The 17045-nt window shown below is 44.5% G+C and overlaps 1 pseudogene; it reads right to left on the bottom strand.

The window, feature by feature from the left end:
* Window positions 1–275: 275 nt before the first annotated feature.
* On the bottom strand, window positions 276–393 carry LOC126459496 (5S ribosomal RNA; annotated as a pseudogene).
* Window positions 394–17045: the final 16652 nt, after the last annotated feature.

The raw sequence follows: 17045 nt of genomic DNA, 5'->3' as shown, positions 1-17045 counted from the left end.
TTTTAAGGTCGTAACTGCACCACAAAGTGGTGTTACGCGGCAAGTGAACAACTGCTCCGTTAAGAAACTATTAAAGCACTTCGTCTTCAGGCCACGAGTGGCCTACCGGGGCCATCCGACCGCCGTGTCATCCTCAGTGGAGGATGCGGATAGGAGGGGCGTGGGGTCAGCACACCGCTCTCCCGGTCGTTATGATGGTATTCTGGCCGAAGCCGCTACTATTTGGTCGAGTAGCTCCTCAATTGGCATCATGAGGCTGAGTGCACCCCGAAAAATGGCAACAGCACATGGCTGCCTGGATGGTCACCCACCCAAGTGCTGACCACGCCCGACAACGCTTAACTTCGGTGAGCTCACGGGAACCGGTGTATCCACTGCGGCAAGGCCGTTGCCAAGAAACTATTAATAACATGCTTTTTTGACATTTTGATGATAATAATTTTTTAAAATTTTTGTTACGATTCCATTGTTATCGCTTATAATTTTTAAAGGACCACACTATCATTTGACAGTTCTATTGTTTATTTAAGTAAAACCCAGATTTCGGCCTTTTATGCCATTTTCAAGTGTTTGCTAAAAACAAAAACTGCATTCAACATTGAAATTTTACGTGTTCTTATTGTATGTAATTTTTGCTTTAAGCAAATACTTGAAAACGTCTTAAAACGCGGAAACATGGGTTGTACTTCAAAAAACAATAAAACAGTCAAATGCAGGTATGTTACTTTAAAAAATATTGTATGACTGTTGTTCAGCAACATCAAGAACTGCTTATTATTTATGATTTAAAATTGAAGTAATTAGTGAATAATATAAGTTTTCTCATCTTTTTAAAATTTTATTAAACTTTAAAATGAACAACGTGTTCCATCAATGTACCAGGAATCTCAAAGTGTCGCGCCAGAGGAAATGTTTGGGAATTCCTGGTGTAGACTAATCGTTTTGAGTCAACACGTCCACACTTCATCACCTGACCTACTGACCAGAGGAAAATAAACATTAATGTCTTGCTCCTGCCACATGTACTTGGAGGAAATAACCAACCTAAAAACCTGCTACTTCTCATTGAAACGCCAAAGAAACTAGTACAGGCATGCGTATTCAAATACAGAGATACGTAAACAGGCAGCATAAGGCGCTGAAATCGGCAACGCCTGTATAACAAGTGTCTGGTGCAGTTGTTAATTCGGTTATTGCTGCTACAAAGGCAGGTCATCAAGATTTATGTGAGTTTGAACGTGGTGTTATATTTGGCACACGAGCGATGGGACGCAGCATCTCCGAGGTTGCGATGAGATGGGAATTTTCCCGCATGACCATTTGACGAGCATACCGTGAATATCAGGAATCCGAAAAAATACCAGATCTCCGACATCGCTGCGGCCGGAAAAAGATTCAGCAAGAACGGGACCAACGACGACCGAAGAGAATCGTTCAACGTGACGGAATCACAACCCTTCCGCAAATTATTGCAGACTTCAGTGCTGGGCCATCAACAAGTGTCAGCGTGCGAACCATTCAACGAAACATCATCGAATGGGCTTTCGGAGCAGAAGGTCCAATCGTGTACCGTTGATGACTGCACGACACAAAGCTTTACGTCTCGCCTGGGCCCGTCAATACCGATGTTGGACTTCGATGACTGGAAACATGTTTCCTGGACGAACGAGTCTCGTTTCAAATTGTATTGAGCGGATGGACGTCTACGGGTATGGAGACAACCTCACGGCTCCATGGACCGTGCAAGTCAGCGGGGGACTGTTCAAGCTAATGGAGGCTCTGTAATGGTGAGGGGCGCGTGTAGTTGGAGTGATATGGAACCCCTGATACGTCTACATACGACTGTCACACGTGACGTATACGTAAGCATCCAGTCTGATCACCTGCATTCATTCAGCTTCTGTATGTACAACAAAACAGCCTGAAGATGACGCAACGGAGTGTCGAAACTGGTAGCGACAAAATAATAAAATCATAAGTCGGCTTGTAATGGTACTTGAATTACGTAACCATTATGGCACCTCACCTCAACCTCTCGATACCAGCAATATTCTACTGTGTTTCTGTAAAATAGTTAACATATTTCTGTGACAACATTCAGATTTGATTTCATTAATGCAGAGGTACTTCGATACATCGATATGTATATATTGCAATGATATTATTCTTATGCGTATTCTTTCTTTTGTCACTATGATCTTTGACGTACTTGTAACTCTGAGTTTTGGGCGCGTAAGCGGTTATTAGAGAGTCTCTTTTGTCACTATGATCTTTGACAAACTTGAAACTCTGAGTTTTGGGCGCGTAAGCGGTTATTAGAGAGTCAAGCTTTGGTCGCCATGTTAAAAAGACGCAAATTGTAGTCAGTTTATGAAATGTGAACTTTAACAGTGAGGAAGATCTTTTCAAATATGTTTCATATTGTGAAGTGATGTTTTGGAACGAGTTACGTGATATTGCAACAAAAGTAATAAAAAAGAAGTGTTACTTAAATTCGGAGAGCTGATTACTTTTTTTACATCACCATTGTCCTAACTTGCAAAAGTTTCATCTTCAAGAATGGCTTATGAAACACATCTATAAAAATTTTGAATATCTCAGAATAACACCTAGGCCTCTTTGCATCCGAGCTTGGAATCATCACTACCTAGATTTTGGACGATTGAGCCATGAGTTCACAACGAGACCAGAGTGGGAAACACGAAAACATGCGTGCCTAGTTTATCCATTATTTCAAGAAATGACTTTATTGACTGTGCTCTAATGACACCTGCCACGTAATATAACTTTGTTGTTGCCCGAAACTGCAATATTTAGAAGCGTGAGCAACACCACAATCATAATTAATTTTTGACCTTTGTTGTGGTAGGGTTGTTAGAGGCTGTAGGTGTTTTTATTTTTTGTCGAATGCATCCATTCATGTTCATTGTGCATCCCGACGGACCTGGGCAACTCCAGCAGGACTATGCGACAAACCACACGTCCGGAACTGATACAGAGCGGATGCAGGGTCACTTTCTGAGTTTAAACTCTTCCGCTGGCCACCAAACTCCCTAGACATGAACATTATTGAGCATATCTACAATGGCTTGGAAGGTGCTGTCCAGAAGAGATCTCCACGTCCTCGTACTCTTACGGATTTATGGACAGCCCTGCAGGATTCATGATGACAGTTCCCTCCAGCACTACTTCAGACATTGGTCGACTCCATGACGCGTCGTTTTGCGGTACTTCTGCGTGCTCGCGGGGTTCCTACACGATATTAGATGGGTTTACCAGTTTCTTTGGCTCTTCAGTGTACTTTACGTGGCACGCTGCCAAAATAGTACAGAACTTTTTTGTGTTTCACACGACGAAATGACACTTCAACGTCAAATATCATGGAGTGACGTAACAATATTCGTACAACTCCACGTCAACGTTGGCAGTTCGTCCAGTGTGAGGACGGCCAAGTGACAGTGACTGGATGTTTGTCGAGCTGGGGGACAGGTGAGACTCTGTGAATCAGTGAGGCAGCGGGAGGCCCCCGGCGCGGCAGTGCGTGCCGGAAGCTGGCGCTGTGCGGCGGCCGGCGGCGACGGCCCTGGGCGTCGGCCGGCGCTGCCCTTGAACCAGAGGCGCCGCCAGTCGCAGCGGCAGCCACACTTTTGTTTGTGTTGCGCCGAGCGTGACCGCCGCAGCCCGGCGCTCCCAACCCACGCAAGCCGCCGCCGCTGGCCCTCGTCCCATCCAGTCGCGCTCTGGCCACACCTCACTAGCTACGTGTTTAAACCTGCGTTTACGCTACGCTAAATAGCTTCGCGAAACAGTTTCACGAGCCAAGTCTCGCGTGCTAAGCCGGCGTCGGTGGCAGAGCGATTCTAAACGCTTCAGTCTGGAACCGCGCGGTCGCTACGGTCGCAGGTTCGAATCCTGCCCCGGGCATGGATGTGTGTGATGTCCTTAGGTTAGTTAGGTTTAAGTAGTTCTAAGTTCTAGGGGACTGATGACCTCAGATGTTAAGTCCCATAGTGCTGAGAGCCGTTTGAACTGACGATGTCAAAGCAAAAGCAGAAATTCTGAACTCCAACTGCAAACGTTCCTTTACAAAGGAAAACCCAGGAGTATTGCCCCGATTTAATCCTCGTGCCATTGACAACATGAGAACAGCTGAAATCGTCAACATTGAACAAAGCTCGAAGGCCGGATAGGGTCCTTAACAGATTCTACAATGAATTTGCGGCTGAGTTAGCCACTCTTCGAACTTTAATCTATCTTAGATCTCTCAAACAAAAAGCAATGCCAATAGTTGTAAGAAAACACAAGTCACACCCGTCTACATAAAGGGTAGCAGAAGTGATCCTCAGAACTATCGACCAGTGTTCTTCACGTCGATTTGTTGTAGAATCTTAGTATATAGTCTGAGCTCAGACGTAACGATCTATCTCGAACGGGTGACCTCCTCCATGCCAACCAGCATGGATTCCGAAAACACCAGTCATGTGAAACCTAACTCGGACTTCTTCGTTGATCCATTCTGGATCCTGGGACGACGGCTGGCATGAACTTCTTGATGTAATAATTTGCCAACAGCCGTATGATTTGTAGAAGTTTATTTTATTTTATGAACTTCTATGTGCTACCAGTTTCGGCATTACATTGATGCCATCTTCAGGCCCCACTCGTCATAGTCGTAAAATCGCTATACACGGAAGGAGTCATATAACTGGATCCGTGAATCAATCAGCTCTTGGCGTGAGTCTGTGTCGCCTGGCCACCAAAAGCTGTTGCAGGACGATTGATTCAGGGATCCAGTTGTATGGCTCCTTCCGTGTATAGCGATTTTACGACTATGACGAGTGGGGCCTGAAGATGGCATCAATGTAATGTCGACACTGGTAGCACATAGAAGTTCATAAAGTAAAGTAAACTTCCACAAATCATACGGCTGTTGGTAAATTATTGCATCAAGAAGTAACTCGGAATTTTGTCATATGACATACTGAAAGCCTTAGATCAACAAAGATAAATACAGCATTTCTCGATTTCCGAGAAGCATTTCTTTCATTGTTAGTACTACACACACGCTTATTTTCAGAAGTATGACCAGCCAAATTCGTAACTGGATTGAGAATTTTTTGTTTGGGACGATAGGGCATGTGTTTTTGGATGGCTCGTCATCGACAGATTTAGAAATAACTACGGGTGTGCCCTAGGGTAGTGTGTTGGGACCATTGCTGTTGCTGCTCTATATTAATGACACCGCGGAAAGTATTAATAGCAGCCTCGGGCTTTTCACACATAAGCCAGTTATCTATAATGAAGGAAGCTCCCTAAATATTCAGTCAGATGTCGATAAGCTTTCGAAGCATTACAAAGATCGGCCACTTGCTTTAAACGTTCAGAAATGTAAAATTGTGAGTTCACAAAAAGAGAAAACGTAGTTCCTCTGAGTACAACATCAGTGAGTCAGAGTTGGAATCTGTCGATTCGTACAAATACCTGGATGTAACACTTTGTACGGATATGAAATGGAACGATCACACAGCATCATTCGTAGGTAAAGCACGTGGCAGATTTCAGTTTATTGATACAATACTGGAGAAAAGCAATTAGTCTACAAAATAGAATCCCTTAAAATCATTCAAGGCCATCCTACTGGCCAATCGGACACGAGCAACCGCCGTTCATCCTCTGCCAATGGAGTCACTGGATGCGATTTGGAGGGTCATGAGGTCAGAACTCCGTCCTCGCGGTCGTTGTCGGGTTTCTTGAGCTCAGAACCTCTACTAATCCATCGAATAGCTGCTACGCTGGTCTCACGATGCTGAGTGCACCCCGTACCAGTCCTCACGTCAAGGAAAAATCCGTGGTACTACCAGGAACCGAAACCGGGTTCTCTGCAAGGCAGTCACCTGTGCGAACCACTCAGTTACTGAAATGGACGCTCTAGGTTAGGAGCCGTACGAAACAGAACCAACAGGGGATACTGAATGTATACAGAGAAGGGCAGCACGAATGGTCACCAGTTTGTCTGACCTGTCGGAGTGTTGTCACTGAGATGCTGACGAAACTGAACTGGCACTCATGAAAACATAAGGAAACTACCACGATAAAGCGTACTACGTGACCCTCCATACTGTAAATCACGGATTTTGATGCGCTTCAAATATGTTGTAGGGGCACTTATCCCGAGTACCTAGCTATCCGGTTTTTTAGCGACGGGCGTTAGTTTTTGAGAAAATCGACTTTGAAGTTCACTGCGTGCTTTGTATGTCCGTAATATTATGCATTTTTCTAGCAAGTCAGCGGGTTCACAGGTACCGCGCTGGAGGTACCGTATTCGAATCCTGCTCGTGTGCTTCTTTTTTTTTTCAAAATTGACCGAATTTTTCAATTTTATTTCAAATAATATCAACAAACAGTGTAAGGTGTGCGAAATTATAAAGATATATTCAGTTATTCATTTTTTCAAATATTCATTCCGTTTGTGGTTCACACCATATTCTCACAATTCATCTTATTCGTTGAAATCTATCAATTCATCATCAATAATGATCTGTCTTTCGGCCAAGAGATCCTGTATTGCGATACATATCTCATCACCAATTGCAACTGGACTGGCAGAGATCATGCTAGGCGGTGTATTCGTTACGAGATTCAAATCGCGGAGTAGATTTTTGGCGTATTTAATGGCATTTGTGATTTCGCCTTTTGATTCTTCGTTCAACTCCTCTGCTTGTGGATCTTCTTCTGGCTGCACTACTGCAGAAGCACTTCGTTCTTCCATTTCACAGAATTTTTCTAACACACGGCACTAGAGACGCTTTGCGAGCAAATGACGCTGTAGTTAGATGCGAACGTAAAGGAATGCAACTCGCATCCTCACTGACCAAGGAGCTGGGTTCCCGTTGTGGCTAACGGTATTCACGGGAGAGGGGACGATAATGGGCGGAGATCGATTTCAGGTAATACAAGAAGCGACTATTGTACGAACATTTGGAACTTCAACTGCGAACCACAAACGGAATTAATATTTGAAAAAATTAATAACTGAATATATCTTTATAATTTCGCACACCTTACACTGTTTATTGATATTCTTTGAAATAAAATTGAAAAATTCGGTCGATTTTGAAAAAACAAAGTACCCAAGCAGGATTCGAGCACGGTACCTCCAGCGCGGTAGCCATGAACTTTAACCGCTGCGCTACGTTGACTTGCGCGATACATATGTAATATTACAGGTATACGAAGCGCGCAATGAACTTCAAAATCGATTTTCTCAAAAACTAAGGCCCGTCGCTAAAAAACCGGATAGCCAGGTACTCAGGTTAAGTGCCTCTACAACATATTTGAAGCGCATCAAAATCGGTGATTTCGTAATGGCTTTTAATGATGAAGCAAGGAATATACTCCCGTAGGGATCGTGAGGACAAGTTTGGACTAGTTACAACTGTACACAGAGGGATTTAAACAATCATGCCACACTCCATATGCGAATTGTAGATGTAGATGCTGTTTCACAGAGAACCGCACCGAGACCTATGTGGGAGGGAGGCTGGGACTGCCTCTACAGACGAGTCGGCTTGAGAAGATGCCTGACAGTAGCAGTGGGCTGGGCCGGCAACTTTGCGCACCTAACTCAACCAATCAGGTAACGCCATCTGCCCCAGTGTTGTCATAGTTCTATACACGGCTACTGTTTCCTCCGGCAACCCTTTGTGCTTCGCAACTGAAAGCTGACGCCAGTGCTGCTAGTTTATTATGTTGACTAGACTATAGTGACGTCACAGTCTGAGTGCTAAGCACAGGCAAGCGGCAAACGCTGCTTGTAGTAGATGAAATTTTGGTGCGAACATGCAGACAGTCATATATCATCCATTTCACGCAGATTACATTCCACTGCAGAGAAGCTGTCACCTAACTGTCACCTGAAAGATTTCCCATATACCACGGATGGGGTAATGACAGTATACATGAATTCCTAACTAGATTGCAAGTATCAGGAAATGAAAAAAGATCTGAAGAATACCACTGGATAGACTCTGGCGAATATCACCGTACATTAAGTAATTTTCGGGTTGCTCCAAAAATGGTTCAAATGGCTCTGGGCACTATGGGACTCAACTGCTGTGGTCATAAGTCCCCTAGAACTTAGAACTACTTAAACCTAACTAACCTAAGGACATCACATCCATGCCCGAGGCAGGATTCGAACCTGCGACCGTAGCGGTCGTGCGGTTCCAGACTGTAGCGCCTTTAACCGCTCGGCCACTTCGGCCGGCCGGGTTGCTCCCTCAGAAGCTGTTGCTTGCTAACAAAACTTAAATTATTAGTCATTTTTTAAGTGAGTATTGCACATATGCACTGCAGAACGCAATACAGTTCAATTTTACCATAACATCAGTACAGTTCTTTGAAAGCCTTTCATATGGCTAAACATGCTCTGTAATATTGAGTACCTATTGGAAACTGGAACATCATTTAATATCCACTTGTAAAAAGTCACCTTGCAGCTGTTCAGGCACTACTCCACACATAAAATTCAGAAAAGTCTCAAAAAAAAAAAAAAATAAATAAAACAAATGTGATGTCTTTGAAAGAAAGTCAGTAAAACAAAATGAAGTTCGTAGTAATTTTTTACGAAAGAGCAGAAACCACTTTAATTTCTTCATTCTGTCCTTGAAACATAGAAACCATTAACCTCATCCTCCTCTCACCTTAAAATATGGTACCTTCTCCACTAAATACTCTTTGTTCCTTTTTCTTTGGTGATTTTCTTTTGGCAGAGAGATTCACAGACATCTAGGATAGTTGTACAAAAAACAAAGAAGGTACAGCATCCATTCAGTTTCAAGATTTCCCTGTAGATTGCTAAGAGAGACCTATCCAGTCTTATCTATGCTCTTAAGTAAAAAAGTGCTTCTTGGCGAAATGTTTAGCACCAACCACAGCGTTCTCTCAAGATGCAAAATCTACCCGATAAGTAGCTTGCAACCACACAGCGCGAGTGTATTAATATTTTAGAAATCAAAATTAAAATATTTCTTTCCTTGTTCGACCAGTACTCTACAGTACAGCCTGGTACATAACAAGTACACACTATTTCCAGTATCTCTAACAAGTAACAGAGGCAAAGGCCTTGCCGCAGTGGTACACCGGTTCCCGTGAGCTCACCGAAGTAAAGCGCTGTCGGGCGTGGTCGGCCCTTGGATGAGGGACCATCCAGGCCGCCATGCGCTGTTGTCATTTTTCGGGGTGCACTCAGCCTCGTGATGCCAATTGAGGAGCTACTCGACCGATTAGTAGCGACTTCGGTCAAGAATACCATCATAACGACCGGGAGAGTGGTGTGCTGACCCCACGCCCCTTCTATCCGCATCCTCCATTGAGGATGATACGGCGGTCGGATGGTCCCGGTAGGCCACTCGTGTCCTGATGACGGGTTGAGTGCTAACAAGTAACAGACACATATATCCTTATCGAAAACAAGAAATAACATGTTGCACACGATTAAACAAGCACTACTTATGAAAGAAAATACGACGACAAGAGTTATCTTTCCGTCAATAATAAGTGGCCTTACTAAACTGGCTAAACCATTAACAGAATCGATATGTGGGTACGAAATTCTTAGCTCCATGACATGCACACGTTGTTTATGTGGCAGATTTCAAGTTAACTTGAAATGCAGACTTTCCCATCGGTATTTGCGTCCGTGGTGAATTTTGTTTTATTGGCATTGGGCAGAGGTCCTAGGCATATACCTCTGCCTAACGTTCCGTAATGCTGGACACATCATGACAAACTGTAAAGATTCGTACCCATTCAACGATCGGGTCGTGACGTCATCAGGCCGCTGTCTAAGATCACACAGTCGCGCCGATGTGTGTCATGGAGGTTTTAGTGGGGAAGAGCTGGCGCTGTTTGCTTCATTTAGAACCAAAGCGCAATTCTAGTCTGATTTCAGTCCCTCTTCTTTCCTGTTAATATGGTTTTGTGCTTTGAAATTTCCTCATTCTGTATTCTTGCAAATGAACATTTAACGGGAACGTTGAAGGGTGGTTACTGATGGCTCTTCTACTTCTCGAAACAATACGATCTCCTCAAATTCTGTTGTAGAAATAGTTCTTCCTTGGGAACCTTGGCTAGTTCATTGTGACTTGAAGGAACGGTTTCCTTAAAGTTTGTGTAACTGAAGATAAATATATAAGATGTCATTTATTGCGAACTATTGTCTGTACCTTCGTTCAGCCTCCCGGCTTGCTGCGCCATACATTAAACGAGTGTTCTTCTAACGAGTATTACTCCATGTTCGACAACCAGGCATGAACTTAACAGAGGTCAGCCTTGCAGCCCACAAGTCACAGACAGTCTCTATGGTTTTTTTTAGGTTGTGTGACCAACGTGGATACGGCAGGTATTTAATTCATATGAAAGATAAACAATTTACAAAAGTTTACTTCTCGCGCATTGCTCACAACTCTCGTAGGCGGCCATAGTTCACTGTCTCAAATTAGTCAGCTGGGCACAATTTATCACCTGTATAATTCTGCGTCAAAAGTCTTCATTACACACTGCCTGTATCTTCACATTAAACTGTCCTTCCGATACGAACGTATGTCTGAAGGAACAGACACTGTTTTGACGATTACTACTGTGGTAAATATTACGAAAATGGATTCGCATTTCGCTATTCCGGACATGTTGAGAGGTGGCATGAGCCCCCTCTCATATTTCTATCTTACTCTGAGTAATTCGATTTTCCTCTCTAATTGCATGCGGTGAGAAGTTACTATTCCTTCACACGCGGACTTCCCACGCAGCGTCTCTCGTCACCCGGGTGGTCCGGTGACAGGCGGGCACTGCTGATCTTGAAAGGGTTAAGCCGACGGGTGTGAGGGAGTCGAGTGGATACTTTCCAGACGCCGACATTGTCATAAGATCGGGAGCGATATGCCCACAGGGGCCTGAAGGAGCGGCTGGGCTAGAGATTCCGTTACTTCGCAGAAACTTAGTGAAAACACTTTCAGGCGGGCTACCAGCGAGGCGTGGGAATGACTTGTGTTCCCAGGCAGTCTTGGCGGGCAAATTCCCGCGTTTTCTGCAAAAACGTAACTGTGATTGGATTGCTCAGGGCATAGCTCCGTGACGTAGCAAAATCGGCGCAGAAATTGGCGCCAAGAATCTTCATTGGTGGAATGGTAGTGCTTCGGCAATAGAGTGGAATTTTCCGCCAGTTTTCGAGTTGCTAATTGGAACGTTTAACCACGGTCACTGTCGTGGGGGCGGGAATCTTCTGTGTTCGGTTTATACGGGTGCTCTTGAGGGAGTCGATCTCGCCTTTCGGTCGGGGTAGGTTACAAGACTGAGCTCTCTGGACAGCCTGCCTTCCGTTGGCTGTCTAATATACTTTCATTTAATTGTAACTGTTTGACGAAGTTGCTGAAGTTTCGACTTCAACGTAACTTTCCGAGTACAGTTGGCAATTGAGCGTTCTGTGTACAAGCTGCCTATGTTGTCTGTCTTGAGCAGTTTTGGCTAAAGTTGACTGTATCGGAGTTACTGTGTAACTTCGCTTGTTAAAATCAATCACTGTACTGTCAGTGATTGTGTGGCGAGCCTTCTTCGTCTCACTCAGAGGCGCATTTGTATTGATGGGAAGTCTTTAGTCTGGAACAACCAGACCAGGATAATTTGTTTCGGGCAATACTCGCGACATTATCATCACCACGACGGGACGTTGAAGCAACCAGCCATCGCTTCCGGTACGCCAGATCGTGTCCTTGCAGTTGAAATGTCGTGTGACGAGGGCCTCCCGTTGGGTAGACCGTTCGCCGGGTGCAAGTCTTTCGATTTGACGCCACTTCGGCGACTTGCGCGTCGATGGGGATGAAATGGTGATGATTAGGACAACACAACACCCAGTCCCTGGACGGAGAAAATCTCCGACCCAGCCGGGAGTCGAACCCGGGCCCTGAGGATTGACATTCTGTCGCGCTGACCACGCAGCTACCGGGGACGGACTCCTTGCAGTTAAGAAGACAGCTTGGTAATGTATGTCTGCAGCACCGGCAGATTAGGGAATTTGCTCTGTGATAATCAGAGCTCAGCAGAGCGCGCCTGTTCCCGTCTTTTCTTATGTGGTTCTGTCTTGGATGTTCATTGCCTGAGTTCTCACTACTGTAGCAGCAATTAATATTGGGTTGGCTGGGTGTTCCTCTTAAGATTTGAGTTGCAAGGAATTGGCTCCACATACCACTTGGACATAAATGTCACAATCTAATTTATGGACAACCTCAGCTTCACAGCATTTATTTGAGTATCCGATTTTGATGTATTGTAAATGTTTCATGTGTTTTGTTTATTATTTTGAGTTTAGTCATAATAAATCAAATTGTTATTTTGGACAGAACTTTCATTCTGTTAATCGGTAGAGCAACCCTTTCATTTCTCACTACGTTAGTGAAACTTTCCTTTATTTAATTAATTTCTATCAAATCAAATTATTGCAGGTGCCAAACTCTTTTCTGCTCCACTTGCAGAGTCGATTACAGTCAGTTCTTAATCCATGTGCAACAGCAAAAGTCGGAGTTAGAAAAGGGCGGGGGGCTTACAGCATCATTTACATATGAAGATTCTAAAAGAATTTAGTGTTAAATACACTGCTAGTCCTGGCACCTCGCAAATTCAGTGTCTCAAACTAGTCAGCTGGGCATAATTTATCACCTGTATGATTCTGCCTCAAAAGTCTTGTTTACACACTACCTGCATCTTCACATTAAACTGTCCTTCCGATACGCATGTATGTATGAAGGAACAGATACTGCTCTGACGATTACTACTGTGGTAAATATTACGCTATTCCGGACTGGTTTCAACTGTTTGAGACAGAGAAAATTTGTGCCGGATCGGGACACGAACCCAGATGTCCCTCTTATCGCGAGCGGTCGCCTTAGCTGCTTCGACTATCCTAGCGCCCCCACCCTCTCCAAACTTCTCTATGCTACTGAGTCCACAACCGTAACGCTCGCATATTTCGTGGTTTGTACACATGGAGAAACAAATATTTTATCATCATCTTAAGTCGTAGAGGTATGGGTACATCGTAGATCCTTACAAAGTCTATGTTTATACAGTACCTGTATTATCACATTGCACAAACACCGTTCTGACAGTTACAGCTGTGGTATATACCCGGTGGCTGTAATCAAAATGCAGCTACTCATGGATATCCATTGTGGGCTATAGTTATCGTACAGCAGCGGGGAAAAGGTATTCCAATTCTGGCTACCAGGCACAAAACAGGCACAAGACAAGATCTCGTAGACATCACAAATTGTGTAAGTGGCGGTTAACGATAAAATCAACATTATGCCTTTGTCACTTTTTTCACTTTTTCTGGCCACGTCCCTTTTCTAATCCGTTACATATGGAAACATTTCTATACAGCTTTCTTGCATTCGCAACACTGATCTGAACCTCATGGCCAAAACTGGAACTAATTTTTTTCAGCATCAGTTTTCCATTAAAGCATCAGAATATCTACCAAGTTTCAGTGCCATACGATAATTACAACCACGCTGGATCTCAGTGAGTAGCTGCAGTTTAATTGCAACCTCCCGATATTATAAAAATTGATTCAATTGGCCTTACGACTTATCTTAGAAGCTAGATTAAGAAAAGGCAAACCTACGTTTATAGCGTTTTGACAATGTTGACTGGAATACTCTCTTTCAAATTCTGAAGGTGGCAGGGGTAAAATACAGGGAGCGAAAGGCTATTTACAATTTGTACAGAAACCAGATGGCAGTTATAAGAGTCGAGGGACATGAAAGGGAAGCAGTGGTTGGGAAGGGAGTGAGACAGGGTTGTAGCCTCTCCCCGATGTTATTCAATCTGTATATTGAACAAGCAGTAAAGGAAACGAAAGAAAAATTCGGAGTAGATATTAAAATTCATGGAGAAAAAATAAAATCTTTAAGGTTCGCCGATGACATTGTAATTCTGTCAGAGACAGCAAAGGACTTGGAAGAGCAGTTGAATGGAATGGACAGTGTCTTGAAAGGAGGATATAAGATGAACATCAACAAAAGCAAAACGAGGATAATGGAATGTAGTCGAATTAAATAGGGTGATGCTGAGGGTATTAGATTAGTAAATGAGACACTTAAAGTAGTAAAGGAGTTTTGCTATTTGGGGAGCAAAATAACTGATAATGGTCGAAGTTGAGAGGATAAAAAATGTAGACTGGCAATGACACGGAAAGCGTTTCTGAAGAAGGGCAATCTGTTAACATCAAGTATAGATTTAAGTGTCAGGAAGTCGTTTCTGAAAGTATTTGTATGGAGTGTAGCCATGTATGTAAGTGAAACATGGACGATAAATAGTTTGGAGAAGAAGAGAATAGAAGCTTTCGAAATGTGGTGCTACAGAAGAATGCTGAAGATTAGATGGGTAGATCACATAACTAATGAAGAGGCACTGAATAGAATTGAGGAGGAGTTTGTGGCACAACTTGACAAGAAGAAGGGATCGGTTGGTAGGACATGTTCTGAGGCATCAAGGGATCACTAATTTAGTATTGGAGGGTAGCGTGGAGGTTAAAAATCGTAGAGGGAGACCAAGAGATGAATACACTAAGCAGATTAAGAAGGATGTAGGCTGCAGTAGGTACTGGGAGATGAAGCAGCTTGCACAGGATAGAGTAGAATGAAGAGCTGCATCACACCAGTGTCAGGACTGAAAACCACAACAACAACAATGGATTTTCATGTGTCGCAAACAGCTGACTCCAATCCGAATTCGTTAAATGTGAATTCATTTTCTTAATAACATATATATTACTGTGGCTATAATACCAACTCTTCTTTTTCAAAATTTTCTTATTTGCTGAAACGAATTCCTCGTATTTTGGCGACAGTCGACTCAGTATTACAGGCAGCTTAACCTTCAAAGTGGTGGGCACGTTTGGTCAGCGACAGGAGCGCGTCGGCAGGGCAGCGACCAGGAAGCCGCAGCCGCAGCTGGTTGTTGCTTAGCAGAAGCGGGCAGGCACACGGATGCGAGTGGGTGGGCTGACTCGAGATGACAGGACCACGCCCAGCAGCGGCTGGCCTGACCTTGGCGGCTGGGGTTCCTGCTCCGTGCTCTGGCTGCGAACCCGGACCGCCAGATGCCCGCACTCTGCTGTTGGCGACCCCTTGCCGCTCCTTAAAAGCTTCCACATCTGCTAACCTTTCCTTCACACAGCACAAGTTGCTCTCCCTTATCGCTGTACTGCGTTAGCATTTGATCCGTTCAACTCTCCAAATATTTTTCTGTGTCTTTGAACGCGGAATGGTAGTTGGAGCTCTACGCCTGGAACATTCCATTTTGGAAATCGTTAGGGAATTCAATATTCCGAGGTCTAAAGTGTCACGAGTGTCTAGAGAACACCAAATTTCAGGCATTACATCTCATCAAGGACATCGCAGTGACCGACGATCTCCAATTACTGACCGTGACCAGTGGGATTCGCATAGAGCTGTCAGTGCCAACAGAAAAGCAACACTGCGTGAAAGAACCGCAGAATTAGTGTGGGACGTAAGACGAACATATCCGTCTGGACAGTGCGTCAAAACTTGACGTTCATGGGCTATGGCAGTAGAAGACCGACGCGAATCACTTCGCTAACAGCACAACATCCTTTGCGGCGCCCCTCATGGGCTCGTGACCATATCATTCCAACCACATACAGCTGGAAAACCGTGGCGTGGTCAGATGAGACCCGATTTCAGTTAGTAAGAGCTGATGGTACGGTTCGAGTGTGGCGTAGACCCCACGAAGCCATGGAACTAAGTTGTCAATAAGGCACTGTGCAAGCTGTTGGTGGCTCCAAATGGTGCGGGGTCTGTTTGCACGGAATGGACTGGGTCCTCTGGTCCAGATGAAACGATCACTGACTGGAAATGGTTACGTTCGGCTACTTAGAAACCATTTGCAACCACTCATGGAATTCATGTATCAAAACAAAGAGTGAATATTTATAGATGGCAATGCGCCGTCTCGTTGGGCAACAACTGTTCGTGATGGTTCAAAAATGGTTCAAATGGCTCTGAGCACTATGCGACTTATCTTCTGAGGTGTTCAGTCGCCTAGAACTTAGAACTAATTAAACCTAACTAACCTAAGGACATCACACACATCCATGCACGAGGCAGGATTCGAACCTGCGACCGTAGCAGTCACGCGGTTCCGGACTGAAGCGCCTAGAACCGCTAGGCCACCCCGGCCGGCTGCGCGTCAATAAGCGTTTCCAAAGGAAATTCGCGGAACAATACGTCGCGTAGTTTGTCTCGTGCGCCGCATATCGTTGCTTCAGGAGTGGCCGCTACTGTGATTTCTCGCGACGCCACGGAAGCCCCGAGGCACGAATGCAAGAAACGTTTTAAGCTTACGCAACCTGAGGTCTTGCGTTATCTTACTGAAATATAATGTCACGAAGTCCTCGAAGATAGGCCATGCTCACCGGCCTTACCATGCCAGAAATGAAGCATCTACTGTAAAAAAGACAAGCTGTCGGAACCAGACGCCATCGTTTTGTGTACTAATTTCTAACCAATGGGCCTGCATAACATGGTGAAACCACCTGGCAACATTCATTCGCCTCGAAGCCTCCACACATGGATACGTCCAACGTGATGCTGTACGCAAAACCAAGACTCATCCAGGAAGGCGACATGGTAACCATTTATGTTTCCAGCGTTGTTATTGGGTCGACGCTCCTCTCTCTGCTACTGCGTCAACGGAAACAATAATGTTTGCCGTGCTGACACGCTGTGCTGCTCCAGGTATTTTTGGGTACTTGTTTTGCTCCGAACAAGCCCATCTCCTATCTCATGGTATGTGACTTGTTTGTACGATCCGGAATGGCCGAAGGAACAATGCAGCAACTGTTTAAAAATATTGGACACCTGTTAGTGGACATTAACGTGGGGTGTGTCCACCCTTCGCTTTTATGACGGCTTGAATTCTGTTGGCGACACTTTCAGTGAGGTATATGAATGCCTGGAGGAACAGCA

Source organism: Schistocerca serialis, chromosome 2 (assembly GCF_023864345.2).
Source record: "Schistocerca serialis cubense isolate TAMUIC-IGC-003099 chromosome 2, iqSchSeri2.2, whole genome shotgun sequence".
NCBI lineage: Eukaryota > Metazoa > Arthropoda > Insecta > Orthoptera > Acrididae > Schistocerca > Schistocerca serialis.
This window is presented reverse-complemented; position numbering and strand designations above follow the sequence as displayed.